The sequence below is a fragment of the Balaenoptera borealis genome (assembly GCF_965194805.1).
Source record: "Balaenoptera borealis genome assembly, chromosome: 5".
Classification (NCBI taxonomy): domain Eukaryota; kingdom Metazoa; phylum Chordata; class Mammalia; order Artiodactyla; family Balaenopteridae; genus Balaenoptera; species Balaenoptera borealis.
Genome location: NC_138862.1, coordinates 14,884,258 through 14,899,486, shown reverse-complemented (window position 1 = coordinate 14,899,486; position 15,229 = coordinate 14,884,258).

Below are 15,229 nucleotides of genomic sequence, written 5' to 3'. Positions count from 1 at the left end.
AGCAAAACTAAATTAGAAATTGAGAAGTAGGGGATTACATACAATAAAATAAAATTGTAACAATAAAAATGTAAAAGGAAACACAGTAAGTGGTAGTTAATCTATGAGGAAATTAATCCCCATAAATTTAGCTATAAAATTATATATATGATGAGAACTTTCCAGATGGCATTCAAATTTTTAAAATATGCAATGAAAAAGAATCAGCATGATGGAGCAGAACATCAGAATTCAGGTGAACTGTTTTCTGATCTTGGTTCTGACACTTGGGTTTGTGACTCTAGGCAAGCCATTTAACCATTTGCAGTTTCCCTAGTTATACTATAGGGGGCAGCACTATACAATCTTAATGCTAGGTCCAGCTCCTACTTCTGTTGTTGTCCTTATTAGATTTCACCAACTTAAACAACAACAACAAACTTCACTGTATATGAATTATTCATATTCATATTATTCATATTACCTGAGCATGCCATTCAAATTTGAAACAATATATTTATATTGTATCATTTATATACCCAATTATGTGAAACACCAGTAATAAAATGTTTGCTTTTTGGTGTGTGTTAATTGGTTGAAATTCCATTTTAAAAAAAAACCAAAAAACTCTTTTGATGATTCTCATCAAGTAAAGCTTCAGAGTAATATATTTATTTGTTATAACTAGGTGTTTGCATTCCATTTACAGTTGCAAAAGAATTTAATGTCATGATGATGATGATGATAGTGAAAAAGATTATCGTTGCATGCCACAGAAGAACAGTAACAATAAAAATCTAAACCAATTTATATTTTTAATACTACATATATTTTAATTAACTAGCTTGTAACACTTTTAGTAGGATTATAAAATAACTATTTTCATGAGAATACCAAGTGAGATAACAGGAAATAGAGAAAGATGATATATATAATCAAGAAATTCATTTAACAAATATTTTTCTTTCCTAGAAGTTTGGAGTCTACCACTGTTCTTTAATTACCACAAAAGGACAAATTTTGAAAGAAGGGATGGATTACTTATATATTTTGGACTGCATTGATAAATAAAATTGCATCAAATGTAAAACATATAAATAATTTTTGTTACCATAGATATGTTACTCAAAATTGTTAAAGTTGAATTTTTTATTGTTGTTGAAATAAACTCTAAGTATTATCTGATTAAAATCAAGGAAATAAAAATTCAAGAAAGTGTATTAAAATATTCCTTCAATGTTGACTAGTATTTATACTGAGTTATATGTATATATGATTGAGAAATGAATTAAACAAAGCTATATTTGCTGTTTCAAATTAAGAGACTTTATTAAGGAAATTGAGGAGACCTGATGTAATTATAAATGTACTAAGCCTTAGGCACTAATTATATTGAACAAATGGACCCAGCATAATCTTGATTGGCCCAATGATTGAAATCATATTAAGCAAGTCTACTTATGGAGCCAGATATTAGATTCATAAAGAAGAATTTTAATAGAAGCTAGAGAATCCATATGTTCCACAGAAAAATGGGTAGTGATGGCAGCCATATCTGAAGCTTACATAACCAGAGTCATATCCATAGCCTCTGAAGCCATAGCCCAGTCTGCAGAAGCTGCCACACCCACAACCATAGCCATAGCCATAGCCCAGGCCTCTGTAGTAGTTGCAGTAGTAGCTCATGGTGTCAGGGGCTGAAGTCTTGGTTTGCTATTTTTTTTATTTTATTTTATTTATTTATTTATGGCTGTGTCGGGTCTTCGTTTCTGTGCGAGGGCTTTCTCTAGTTCCAGCAAGTGGGGGCCACTCTTCATCACGGTGCGCGGGCCTCTCACTATCGCGGCCTCTCTTGTTGCGGAGCACAGGCTCCAGACGCGCAGGCTCAGCAACTGTGGCTCACGGGCCTAGTCGCTCTGCGGCATGTGGGATCTTCCCAGACCAGGGCTCGAACCCATGTCCCCTGCATTGGCAGGCAGATTCTCAACCACTGAGCCACCAGGGAAGCCGTTGGTTTGCTATTGAAGGTGTGTTTCCTGTGTATGGATCTCAACACCTGCGCTGAAGTTTTTATACCCTAAGTTACAGGTGTAGTAAATCATTCAGAACTACCTCATTTTCATTCCTCAGAAGAAATTTTAGGAAACAAATGTTATTGGCTATTTGTTTTGTTTAATATGCATGGAGTCATCTCCCATCATAGTAAAACTTTTAAATTAACTCTTTAGCTCAATTAGGATTCCTCTGATTAAATTGTGTCTATAATAAGAACTATTATTTGCAACTTCAAGACTGTTCTAACATAAGGGCTGGCATAACCTCCACCTCATTTAGGCTTCTGAGAATCTCTCCAGTCCAGTTTAGTGGTTGACAACACCGTGAAGATGATACTCCTTTGCTGTGAAGGCTTTCTGTCTTTATTTTTCCATAATAATGACTATTTCTTATCATTTGAGGTAATCGAGGCACTAATTATACTCCTAAATCCATGTCTCATTTGAAATTAAAATCACTTAGATGTCAAATATCTAAAAATACTGATATACAAACAAGTCCTACTTGATTGTGTGCAGTTTGAAGCCAACTTAGAACCAATCTTGTTTAAAGTATCCAGCATAGACCTATTTCTTAATTTTTAACGGACAATATTTAAAACCTTGATGCCTCCTTAAAGAAGGCATTTCCAAACCTGAGAAGAGATAGAAGAGAGAGAAAACAAAACAGATAAATGTTCCTTCTCCCCTATATTTAAGCCTAGTCAAAACTGACGGTGCCCCAGTTAAATAAATGTTGACAATCCTTTGCAATAATAACCTCAAAAAACTCAAGAGGGCATTCTGGAAATTTAGGACTGCTTTCTGGAATCCAGGATTATGATACCATGCTGAAAATAAATAAATGGCTCTATTGATCTTCTTGTGCAGAAACTGGAAAGAGGAACAAAGTTGTAGACAATGTAAGCCTGCAGTAATGATTTCTTTCAGAGATTAATTATGGATATCTTTAATATTACGGACTTTTTTAAAAATTTGGACACATTTTTAAAATTCATCACCATCGAAGGATGAGCAAATGAAGGAAATATTTGTTAAGGTTTTACACATAATGTTAATGGGATATTTGATATTCCACTGCCTGATATCCATGTGATTCATTTTTGAGAACCTGCTACTAAATGGCTAGAAACATATTTGAAGTTCTCTGAGGTGAGATTACCACCGAGCTTCAAGATAATTATGGTGACTTGAAAAGTCATAAAATACTTCATGCCATTGCTTTATTCTACTGTCTCAATTTTGGATTTTATTGAACTATATCAATATTATGATTATATATATAATGACCAATTGCTCAAAACATTAGTATTAGTACTGGTTCCACCCAGGACACAACTAATACAATAGAAAACAAACTAACCTGATTTTCCAAAGGCTTTCTTTTTTTTTAAATTTATTTATTTATTTATTTATTTTTGACTGTGTTGGTTCTTCATTGCTGTGCACGGACTTTCTCTAGTCGCGGCGAGCAGGGCTATTCTTCGTTGCAGTGTGTGGGCTTCTCGTTGTGGTGACTTCTCTTGTTGCAGAGCATGGGCTCTAGGTGCACGGGCTTCAGTAGTTGTGGCACACGGGCTCAGTAGTTGTGGCTCATGGGCTCTAGAGCACAAGTTCTGTAGTTGTGACTCATGGGCTTAGTTGCATGTGGGATCTTCCTAGACCAGGGTTTGAACCCATGTTCCCTGCATTGGCAGGCAGATTCTTAACCACTGTGCCATGAGGGAAGTCCTCCAAAGCCTTTCTTAATACCAAATAAGATAAAAATCAAGAGCTCTGTATTGATTTCTAAACTGCATACTGCCTGGAAGAAGTTAACAAATTCTTCAAAATAAAAAGTTTCCTAAAACTGACACAAGAGAAAATAAAGACTTTAAAGATTATATTTCTTAAGAAAATAAATTTGTAGGAAAAAAAAAATAGACTTCTAATAGGTAAACACTAAGCCCATATTGCTTTAATGATGAATGTTAGCAGCTATCTAAATCATTCTAATTAGTGCAATAAATAATATTAATTTTACACTAATTCTTTTATAAAATAAGCCCAAGTTTAATTATATACAAATTAATAATACAATTATACATGAAAAATTGGAAAATAAAATGTAAAAATATCTCTGAAAAAATAAACTCAATCTACAAATCCAGTATGAAATTATACATTAAAAATTAGAAAATAAAATGCAAAAATATCATTTACAATATTATCAGAACACATAAAATACTTAGAGATTGTTTTAAAGAGAGATGTGCAAGACCTAGTCCTTGATAGTTACAAATTAATGATGGAATAAGTTAATAAATATATATATGTTTATATATAATGTTTTTGTATTGACAATAGATTGAATACCTCAAAATTATATATTAACTAAAATCTTAATCAAAAAACCTGTACAAAATATATATTTACAAGGTATTCTAAAACGTATAAGGAAATCCAAGGGACCTAGAATATCCAATACAATCTTAAAAAAATTGCCTTAACTGACTTTAAGACATTAAAATAGTATAATCAAGAAAGTGTGATATTCAAGTGAGGATACACAAATAAAAGAATGGAAAATATTAAGAAGTCTAGAATTCGACTTTTTCTTCTACAGAGATTCCAGAACAAAAAGACTTTTCATTAAATAGTACTGAAACAATGAAATACTCATATGAAAACAGAAAAAAAAGCTTAATTTATTCATAGTATACATAAAAATTAATTCAAAATGTATTATAGACCCGAACATAAGAGCTAAAATTCTAAAGCCTCTAGACGTTTTTGTTTTGTTTTGTTTTAGACGCAGAAAGCACTGACTAGAAAATAAAAATTGTGAAATCGATGTCATCAACAGCAATCCACAGCCTGGAAGAAATAAAGTATAAATATAGATATAGATAGATATACATATAAACACAAATGATATAGCTATAGATACAGATTAGACACAGGGAATAGAGATACAGATAGAGATCGATATATTCATCATAAGATCTCCTACAACTCGAATGTCCAAAGATAAAACAACACTAAAAACCTAGGCACACTGAAACAAAGACATACAAACGTCCAATAAGTAAATGAAATGTTTGACATCATTAACTATCAGAGTTATGAGGAAAATGCAAATTAAAACCACAATTATATACTCATCCACTAGAAGTGCTAAAATGAAAAAAAGTTATTTTTTTTACTCAATGGACTATGATTTAGATTAATTGTGATTTACAGAAAATTTCCTATCAGGTTAATTTTTAAATGTTTCTAATTTAAATTAGTGTGACTTTCAATTAATTTCCCAATTAAGGTTTTGGTGCAGAGTACCAATAAGACTCGGTGAACATGCTTTTAAAAGGTGGAAATAGCAAAGATTTGGAGAAAGAAAATCAATCAAAATTTCTGGCTGATGAGCAGCTTAAGTAGTCCTCACCCTATAAATAAGTCGTGAGTCAACTAATTAAAAGACAAATAACAGGGTCTGTGTGATAGGATGGGTAGACTCTTTTGATTCAGTGGTTCAGTATAAAGCTCTCACACAGCTCGTTGATATCAATTATTTCCCTTTGGTGATTCAGAATACTATCTGTGGATATAACCAGAGTCTAGGTGGCTAAAGAAATTAAAATCAAGAATGTTTATAACCAGAATCTCAACCCAGGGATTTTAGCACACAAGATCATTGCCATAAATTGCAGTTAACACCAATATAAATTTTGATTAAAAATTCAAAAAGCCATTGAGGCCATATTTACTGTCTAATAAGTACTTCAGTGATGACTGATGACACTACTTAGGACTGGAAGTCTGGATTCTCACTCACAAACAGAATAGAGAAGAAAAAAAGCAAACCAGGAAAGATCAGCAATCTCTCCCTCTCAAACTTAATTTGTGCTATTTGTTTTCCACTGATTTAATAATAGGAATAAATGGTGTCTTCAGGAAGAGAAACAGTTGCCTTCATTTCAAATACCATAAAACAAAGGAAACTTAAGATAAATGACTAAAGTTAAAACCATACTATAATGCCATCTTAAACACATGTATTGAAAAGTGATTATAGAGATCTCTCCCAGTGTAAAATACACAAAAGAAATTTCAGATGAAAAATCATTATCTTGAGAGTGCAAAGAGAGATAACTGTTGTGGTAAAATATCCAATATTTATAGAATAAGTCCAAATTGCTATTCAACAGCTGTACATATACAGACAGCTCTTAAATCTTATGCCAACAAGTTTGTAAGCTTGCAATTCATCTTCTCTGCTTATTACAAGCTGGAAATAGAATTGATAGGATGAAACACTTGAAAAGTTTGATTTTGTTGTTGGATCATTCTCCCAAGAATCTTAGGTCTTAAAACTTAGTAGAAACCAGAGGTGTCTTCCATAGCAAGCTGGATGGCAGCATTCATATCTACCTCCACCTATTCTCAAAAGCTGCCACATCCACAGATTAGCAACACCCCTGGCCACGGAAGCCACAGCCCAATCTATTTTACTGGCCACTAATTTTTCATCATATTAAATGATGCAAATGATTTCTATCTCTTCAATGTTCAAGACATCTCTTAGACCTGTTAGTCACTGAAGTTGCACTGCTAATAAAATTATAATTAATTTAACATGACAAGAGGGCAATTATTTAGTAATATATATGTTTTTTTTAACATTTATTTCATTCAAATTTTGTAAACTATCTGATGCTACATTTTACCATTTATTTTCTGCATCATGTTTTAATCTTTTGGTAACACAAAAGTATTTCATGGGTGAGAATTTTGATCTTGGCATTTTAGTAGGCAATCAACAAGACCAGCATTTAATATTTACAGTTATGTTCTGGTAATAGCAAGAAATAGTATATTTTCATATTCTTCTGTCAATACTACTTCAATTTCTTATATCAAAAAGTAATAACAAGTAATTAAAGATTACTTGTAATCCTTAATTCCAAGTAGTTACAAGTAATTAAAGATTTCTACCAAAATCTTTCTTTACATTTGTAAGGCTAAATAATTTTATAATTGTATTGTGTTTTCTTGGTTATTAAAGAAAAAATTACATTTTATGTATAATTTATTTACACAGAGCTATCCCTTCCTTCCTTCCTTTTTTCTTTTTCCTTCCTCTTTTCTTCTTTCCACTCTTTCTATTAACCTCATTCTAATTTATATATATATATATATATACAGTTATGCAATATTTAAGAACTATATGATATTTTTGGACAATAAATAATGAATAGTACCTAGTTTTTACTGTAGTTATAGAATTCACTATAATGGAAAATAAATAGAAAATGAAATATATGTTTTACAATTCAATATTGTCATAGTTGTGGTAGAATATAAAATCTCTTAAATGTAATGAGTATTAAATTTAAATATTTAAGAGAGCAGAACGTAGAAACAGCTGGGGTGACCAATTGTCCTGGTTTTCCTGGGACTGTGCCAGTTTGGGCACTGAAAACCCTCAGTCCCAAGTAAATTAGGATGGTTGGTCACCCCAGAAGTAATTCATATCTTAAGAAGCTCAAACCAGCAAACCTCCTATAAACATGATTGCATATGTATAAGTTTTTTCAGAAAGAGAAACTAAGAATTTAACAGGTAGAAGAAAAAAGGAAAAATGACCTTCTATACTGAAGGAACTTTAAGTAGCACACTATAGAACCACAATACTTCATAATTTATGTGTAGAATAAACTTTATTGATGTTGGAATAAAAAGCGCCAGGGGGTGGGGAGGTGTTGGTATAACATAAGGTAAAAAAAGAAAACCTTTATTCCTAAAAACCTTAAGTGCCCATTAAAGTATTTCTATTTTATCTTTTAGGTCTGATAATATAAAAACTATAGTCCATGGGCTAAATCCTGCCAGTGTTTACAATTGTAAATAAAGTTTTATCGAACAAGTACACTCTTCATTTGTATATTTTCTGTGACTACTTTCCTACTACAACAACAGAATTGAGTAGTTGTGTTAGAGAATATTTGACCAGAAAGCCTAAAATATTTACTGTCTGGCCCTTTACAGAAAAAGTTTGTCACTGACTCCTGCTGTAGATATGGGAAAGCCCACAGAGGTATCCAAGAAGAAGGGATGTGATCAGCCTTACCCAATCTTTGTATTTAAGTAAAGATACTGCCAATACACCAGGAGGTTATCGCCCAATGAGATATTTAAGGAGAATATGGGTTATTTATCCTTTTAATCCTTGAAGTGAGAGTCATCCTAGTAATAACTTATTCTCTCTAAACTACTATTCCATTTTGTAACTTATTCCATACTCCTGTGAAATGAATGAAAGTAAGATCAGAATTGGTGGGGAATGGGAGAAATATGTCTCTTTGAGATATCACAAGAAATTTAACAAAGTCTGTTTGTTTGTTTAAGCTTAGGGGAAATAACAGTAGTTTAATAACATACTCCAAGTCTGTAATTTAGAACCAACATGAATGAGGATAACTCATTTGAACAAAGGTAATTTTGAAAGTATCTCAAAACTTTTATCAAAATTAATTGCTGTAGGGAAAAAGCATGTGAATATTCATACCTAATGTGGGATCCATTTGATCTCCTAAAGGGAAAACTGAGTCAATCTGTATAAAATAACCCAATCTTAGAATTAATATATTGAGAAAGGGAATATTGCCTGCCATATGATAGGTACAGAGTAAAGGAACAAAGTAGGTATTTAAATAGTTAGTCCCACTAGGGGATTGTAAGTAAAGAAAAAAGTGTAGGAGATCCCTGTAATTTATGATTAGTCAAGAAAACAGGTTTACTTAACCACAAAACAAAGAAGCCTTGCTTAGCAACAAAAACCATGCAACAGAGACATGAGACATGCTCCCAAACAATAAAACAATGGTGGCATGAGACCCATATCCTGCCCAGTAAGCTTAGTAATTTAATGACCCCTAGGACATGCTCTCTGCACACATAAAAAATAATAATTTCCATAGTGCCATGACAGTCCTGCCCTGACCATGTAGGGCCAAGAAACCCAATCTGGAGGGGATCTAATGATGAAAGCATGTTGTCTACTCAAGAATGAAGAAGAAAATGGTCTTTGCCCCCTTCCCTCTCTTCCTTTGATTATAAAATTGTAGCCCACTAAGTTCTCCCGGGGCAGCACCTTCTCGCCCACCCACTTGTAAGACTCACAAGCATCCTATTCTAATAAATCACTTATCTATCACTTTGCCACTCGCTGAATTCTTTCTGCACTGAAGCATAAAGGACCGAGCTCCTCGGAGCCTCTGGAAATGACACCTAATCATTTCAATATCAGTAAACAAAGGATGTCACAGTCATTAGAGATTGCAGCCACCAGCCGAAGGTGAGCTGGTGAGCCCTGAGGGAACTCAGGATGTGAAAACACAGGATACTGGTCTCAGATAGCTGAGGTACATTTCAAAGGAATGATTTCAGTGAGCCCAGACTCTTGCATCTTTCCATGCAAAGTGCTAAATTCCTTAACTTGACATATCTGGTTTTCTTTAATTAACAATAATATTTTGATGTTCAGACTACCTGCCCTTTGTTGCAAAACTCCTATATATCCTGGCTCTTCCCTTCGCCTCCTCAGAGCAGTTCTCTCAGGGTTACTTGACATGCTGCCCCTCGGGCTTGAAGCCTTAAAAATTCCAGCTGAATAAAGCATAACTCAGTTTTTAGGTTGTGAATAATTTTTTAGTTGACAGTCTCTAGTTTCTAATGATTAAGTTAGCAATAGAGGATTTTTTTTTTCTTACCTGTTATTTATCAAGTTGAAGAAGTTCTACTCTGTTCCTAGTTGGAGGAGAGTTTTTAAACATAATAGAGAATTGTATGCCCCATATCCATTTACATGACCATATGGTTTTGCTTCTTTGTTTATTTGTTTCAGCCTTGATGACAGATTGAAATCATAATGGGATAATCATAGTTCAGGCATACAAAATGGAGTCAGACAGCCACTGAGTTTCTGGTCTCAGATACGTTTCTGAACCACTGAGAACTTGAACTTTCTGAACTGTACCAAACCCAAGGCAACCACCAGCCATTTTTAGAACATCTGTTAGCTATAACCTTGTTGCAAATATGCAACCATTTCAGACCCCAACTAATCCCTGCTTAACAAGCACTCTTACTTCTTGCCTCTCCAATCATAATTCTGGACAAATAACATGTAACTGGAACCTTGCAGTCTTTGCCCTTATAAGCTTCCTCTATTTTGTAGTCCAGTGAACCACAATTCAAGTGCTTCTTGAACCTGTGTTACCGGACTGCAGTCTTAACCAACCCCAAATAAATGTCTCTTTATTTCAATCAAGTCTTTTTTTCTGAAATTTTGGTTAACAGTTCATTGATATGGTGGACTACATAAACTGATTTGCAAATGTTAAACCAGCCTTACATACTTAGAATGAATTCTACCTCATTCATTTTTTAAAAATAAATTGTTAGATTAGATTTCCTTGAGGATTCTAGCAACAAATTCCATGAGAGACATTGTTTTATAATTTCCTTTTCTGCTAATATTCTTGTTTGATTTTGATATTAAGATAATGTCCCAGCAGAATGAGTTTGTAAATGTTTTCTCAGATACTATTTTCTGGAAGTGATTGTGGAGAATTTGTAGTATTTTTTCCTTACGTGTTTGTTAGAATACCCTAGTGAAACTGGAAAAGCACTGGGCCAGGTGTTTTCTCTTTTGGAAGGTTTTTAATTATTGCTTTAATTAATTTAATAGATATAGGGCTATTTAATTATCTATTTCTCCTTGTATGAGTTTTGATAGTTTGTATCTTAAAGTAATTTGCCCATTTTATCTAAATTTATGGGTGTAGAATTGTTTGTAGAACCCTTATTATCATTTTAATATCCATTGGATCTGTGGTCATGACCCCTATTTCATTTCTAACGTTAGTAATGTGTGTCTTATCTTTTATTGTCTTGGCTAGAAATCTATTAATTATTGAACTTTTCAAAAAATTAGCTTTTGGATTTGTTGATCTCCATTTTCAAGTTTATTGATTTCTTCTCTAATGTTATTCTATATTTTCTTTTGCTTACTTTGGCCTTAAATTGCTCTTCTTTCCCTAGTTTCCTAAGGTAGAAGTAAGGTTATTGATTTAGACCTTTTTTTTCCTCTGTCATATACATTTAATGCTATAAATTTCCCTCTGAGTACTGCTTTTGCTGATTTTGCACCTTTTAATAAGTTGCACTTTCATTTTCATTAAGTGTAAAATATCTTTTCAACTTCTCTTGAGACATATTTTTAATTTATGTGTATTTAGAAGTATGCTGTTTACTTTCCAAACATGTGGGATTTTCCAGCTATCTTTCTGTTATTGATTTTTAGTTTAATTCCTTTGTGGTCTAAGAACATAATTTTTTATGATTTCTATTCTTTTAAATTTATTAAAGTGTGTTTAATGGCCCAGAATATGGTCTATCTTGATGAATGCGCCTAGCAAGCTTTAAAAGAATATGTATTCTGCTTTTAATGGATAGAATATTTTGTGACTATGAATTGTATCAAACTGATTATGAAAAGATGAACACATGTCATCTATATCCTTATTGATTTTTTTTGTTTGATTTATCTATCAGTTATTGACAGAAGGGTGTTAAGTTCTCAGCTACATTACTGTATTTGTCTATTTCCCTTTTAAGTTTTATTGGTTTTTGCCTCATATATTTTCACGTTCTTTTGTTAACTGCATACAGTTTAGAATTATGCCTTCTTTGTTCTTGCTCATCTTCCTTGTTCTGAAGTATTTTTGCCTGAAATTAATACAGGAACCCCAATATTCTTTAGATTTGTGTTTCCATAGTGTATTTTCTCCATACTTTTACTATATCTGAGTCTTGATACTGAAAGTGGGTTTTTCTTTGCAGATAACATGTAGTTGAGTCTTAGGTGGTGTTTTTTATTTATTTGTTTGCTTTTAATCTGTGTTGACAATCTTCATCTTTTCATTGGTGCATTTATATCATTCACATTAAAAGTGATGTCATCCCTCTAGACCTTGGTTTTCCCTATATACCCCTCCTCAGAGAGAATCTTTGTATTACACCCCTTTCAGTTTGAATCCATTTTAATTTATTACACTGAAACCCTTCAATGTATTGCGTTGGCCAAAAGTTTTGTTTGTTTTCTCTAACATCTTACAGAAAAACCCGAACAAACCTTTTGGTCAACCCAATAATAGTTTGGTGATAAGACGTGGGGAAAAGGATCATTCTACAATCTTCTGATTAAATATCAAATATTTCTACAATCTTCTGATTAAATATCAATTTTTTTTACAGGGACTGGTCTTAGTGGTATGACCTTCTTAAATTTTTCTTCAGGGAGTTTCCCTCCCACTTCTCCCTACTCTCTTCCTTGATTGCTGCATTCTCCATCTATTTCCTTGGAATTAGATCTATTTTCTTCATCTATTTCTTGTTATTTATTCTCCTCAGTCTACTTTAGGTAAGACAAGAAGGCTGGAGGAAGCTTTAGTCATGAGAATTTCTTTCCCTCATCTGGGGTAAAGTTTCAAAATTGCACTCTGACAAAGTTTTTGGTTTTAAGTTTTTGTTTATTTTTCTCCTGGAGATTAGGCCTTTTTTATCCAGAAGACTCTGGGCATATTTTACTATGGCTACTCTTCCTTATCCCTTCCAGAATCAAGAAGAGATCCTTCCCGTTTGCACAGTGAAAACCTGGCAAGGTTCTTGGAGGGAAAGCCAAAAAAGTATGAGGACTTCCACACACTGTTCTCCCAGCAGTTTCTCATTTATGTTTGTATAGAAATTCACAAAAATATCACCATTTAACTGTTCCCATCAGTTTATGACTTGCTCAACTTCTGCTCCAGGTAAGCAGATTTTGGTAGCTGTGTTTTTCTGAAGGGACACGTCTTTCTAGTTTTGGGGTGGTAGTTTTCCCAGTAACTTTAGTCCTCTGAAGAATCTAAGAAAATTAATTGAGTCTCAGTTTGTCTGAAGACTTCCAATCTCTTTACATGACAGAACTGAAACTAGGTGTCCTGAATATCACAGGATATTTTCCAAATAACTCACCTGAAGGTCATCTGACTCTTTAGTGGAATAAAACTTTATTTGAACAATGGATTAGGGCCCAGCATCTTCCAACTATGAAACTGAGGAAGTGTGATGAGGCTGTTTTCATGAGCGTAGAAAACTACAAAGATTACTGTTTATTGCCCACTTGCAAATTAATCATTTTTTGGTCTAACTTAGCTATCTCAGTATTTCTTTTGTTCACTAACAATGAATATCTTGGTTTTTCACATATGCTTTTGAAACAGTTTTGCCATTCTGTTGGTTCTCTGATTAATGCATAAAGGGAAATTTTGTGCATGCTTACTGTCTCTTTTTATAAAAATTACAGTCTTTAACCTTTATAGAACCTATGCTTTGATGGTGCCTTGGTGTCAGATTGTGGAAGGCTTTATAATATGATCCAAAGGATTACTAATTTTATGGGGTACTTGTTGATGAAGAAAGTTATACTATACCATAATTATACAGAATAATTTGCATGGCTTATGCCTGTCTGGACACCATTCCTCATGCTAATAAGCACATCTTGTTTCTTTCAACCTTCTTATTTGCCAATGATGAAATACATCTTTCAGTACTTAACTGAGGCCTCACATCTTCTTTTTTTTAAATGCAGATATCTTCTTTTTTTTAATTGAAGTATAGTTGATTTACAATATTGTGTTAGTTTCAGGTGTACAGCACAGTGATTCAGTTATACATATATGTGAAGAGTTTTCATCCAACATTAAGGTTAAAAATTATTATTTTAAAACAGACTTTTCTGTTATGTATTTTCTCTCCTCAAAAATTGCATAATATTTAATCTTTCTTGAAATAATGGATTTTAGCTTGTTCATCTTAGTAGTCCCAGTAGTTACCATTGCTTTTAGAATGCAGTAGAAAAAAAGTAAAAGTGTCTACTAAATTGAATGGAATACAAAAATAACAGAAATATGGTCCTGGCTCAACATGTTTCATTCCAAATGGAGAGATAAATGAAGAATAAAATTTATTTTAATAGATGTCAGCATGTATATGCTTAATGATACAAGCATAGATAAAAATATACTCAAGTGTAGAGTAAGGTATAACTTATAATAAAGAAAATACTTAATTAGAGTCCATTGAGGGAGCAGACGTTTACCTGTGTTTTGAGAAGTATAGACACTGAGAAGAAGAAAAGTCATTTAAAAGAAAGAAAATAGTAATAAAGAAAGTACTGAGACACTCAAGGAATGTATATGTAAGACAAAATACATTTTTCCACTAAATTTTAACTTTAATTATTTAGAGAAAGTAGTTCTAAAGGTCAATAATAATAATAAAAAACTATATAAAATAGGAATCAAATAATAAAAACTTTTTAAATGGTGTTGTAATTGAAAAATTATTATATGCAAGAATTTTTCCTGGAAGACTAATAAAAATGAAGCATTGTTTTTGCTATGTGAGCTAAGGACATTTTTTTATTAATCAGCAGAAAATTCACACAGGAGACCCCTGTTTAAAAACAGTTTGACAATGATGGCATGGTAGAACATTTTCCCAATAGCACAATTCATGAGGGTGTTCGAGGCGTGAGATCCTGCTAACACAATTTGTACTAGCATTTATACAAGAGCACACATTCTTCATCATTAGGCTTGCCTGTGACAAAAATTCTTTCCTTGACCAAAATTTATCCAGGTTCCTCTGAGCTCCCTTCAGAGCTAAGCCTTAGACTTGACTTATAAGAACTGCAACTCTCAGCCTTCCTAAACTCAGCAGTGCCCAAAGAAGTTGGTTGTTCCAGCCAAAAGCTGACCACAGGTCACTGACCACCCTTTTCTTAGAAGCATTTACTTTAACAAGTTGTGACTGTAAATCCTTCTCTGTCCCTTTTAGATGTATCTTCTACAACCCAGGACTGTCTCCTCGTGGACCTGGGAGTCATCTCTTTGAAATGGAAACCTCCAAGGTTTTCCGTTGCCTCTAGTCCTCTAGGAGGGTAAGGGCTTAACTTCACTGGGTGCCCTGACACAATTTGCAAAACTACCTTTTGCCTTGAAGATTTGAAAAGTTGTTTTTCCTTCAGATAGCCCAACGAACAAACCCAGATGGCCTAATCACATTAGTGAACCCTCTCTTCCTGTTTTTTGTAATTTTCAACTGCTCTA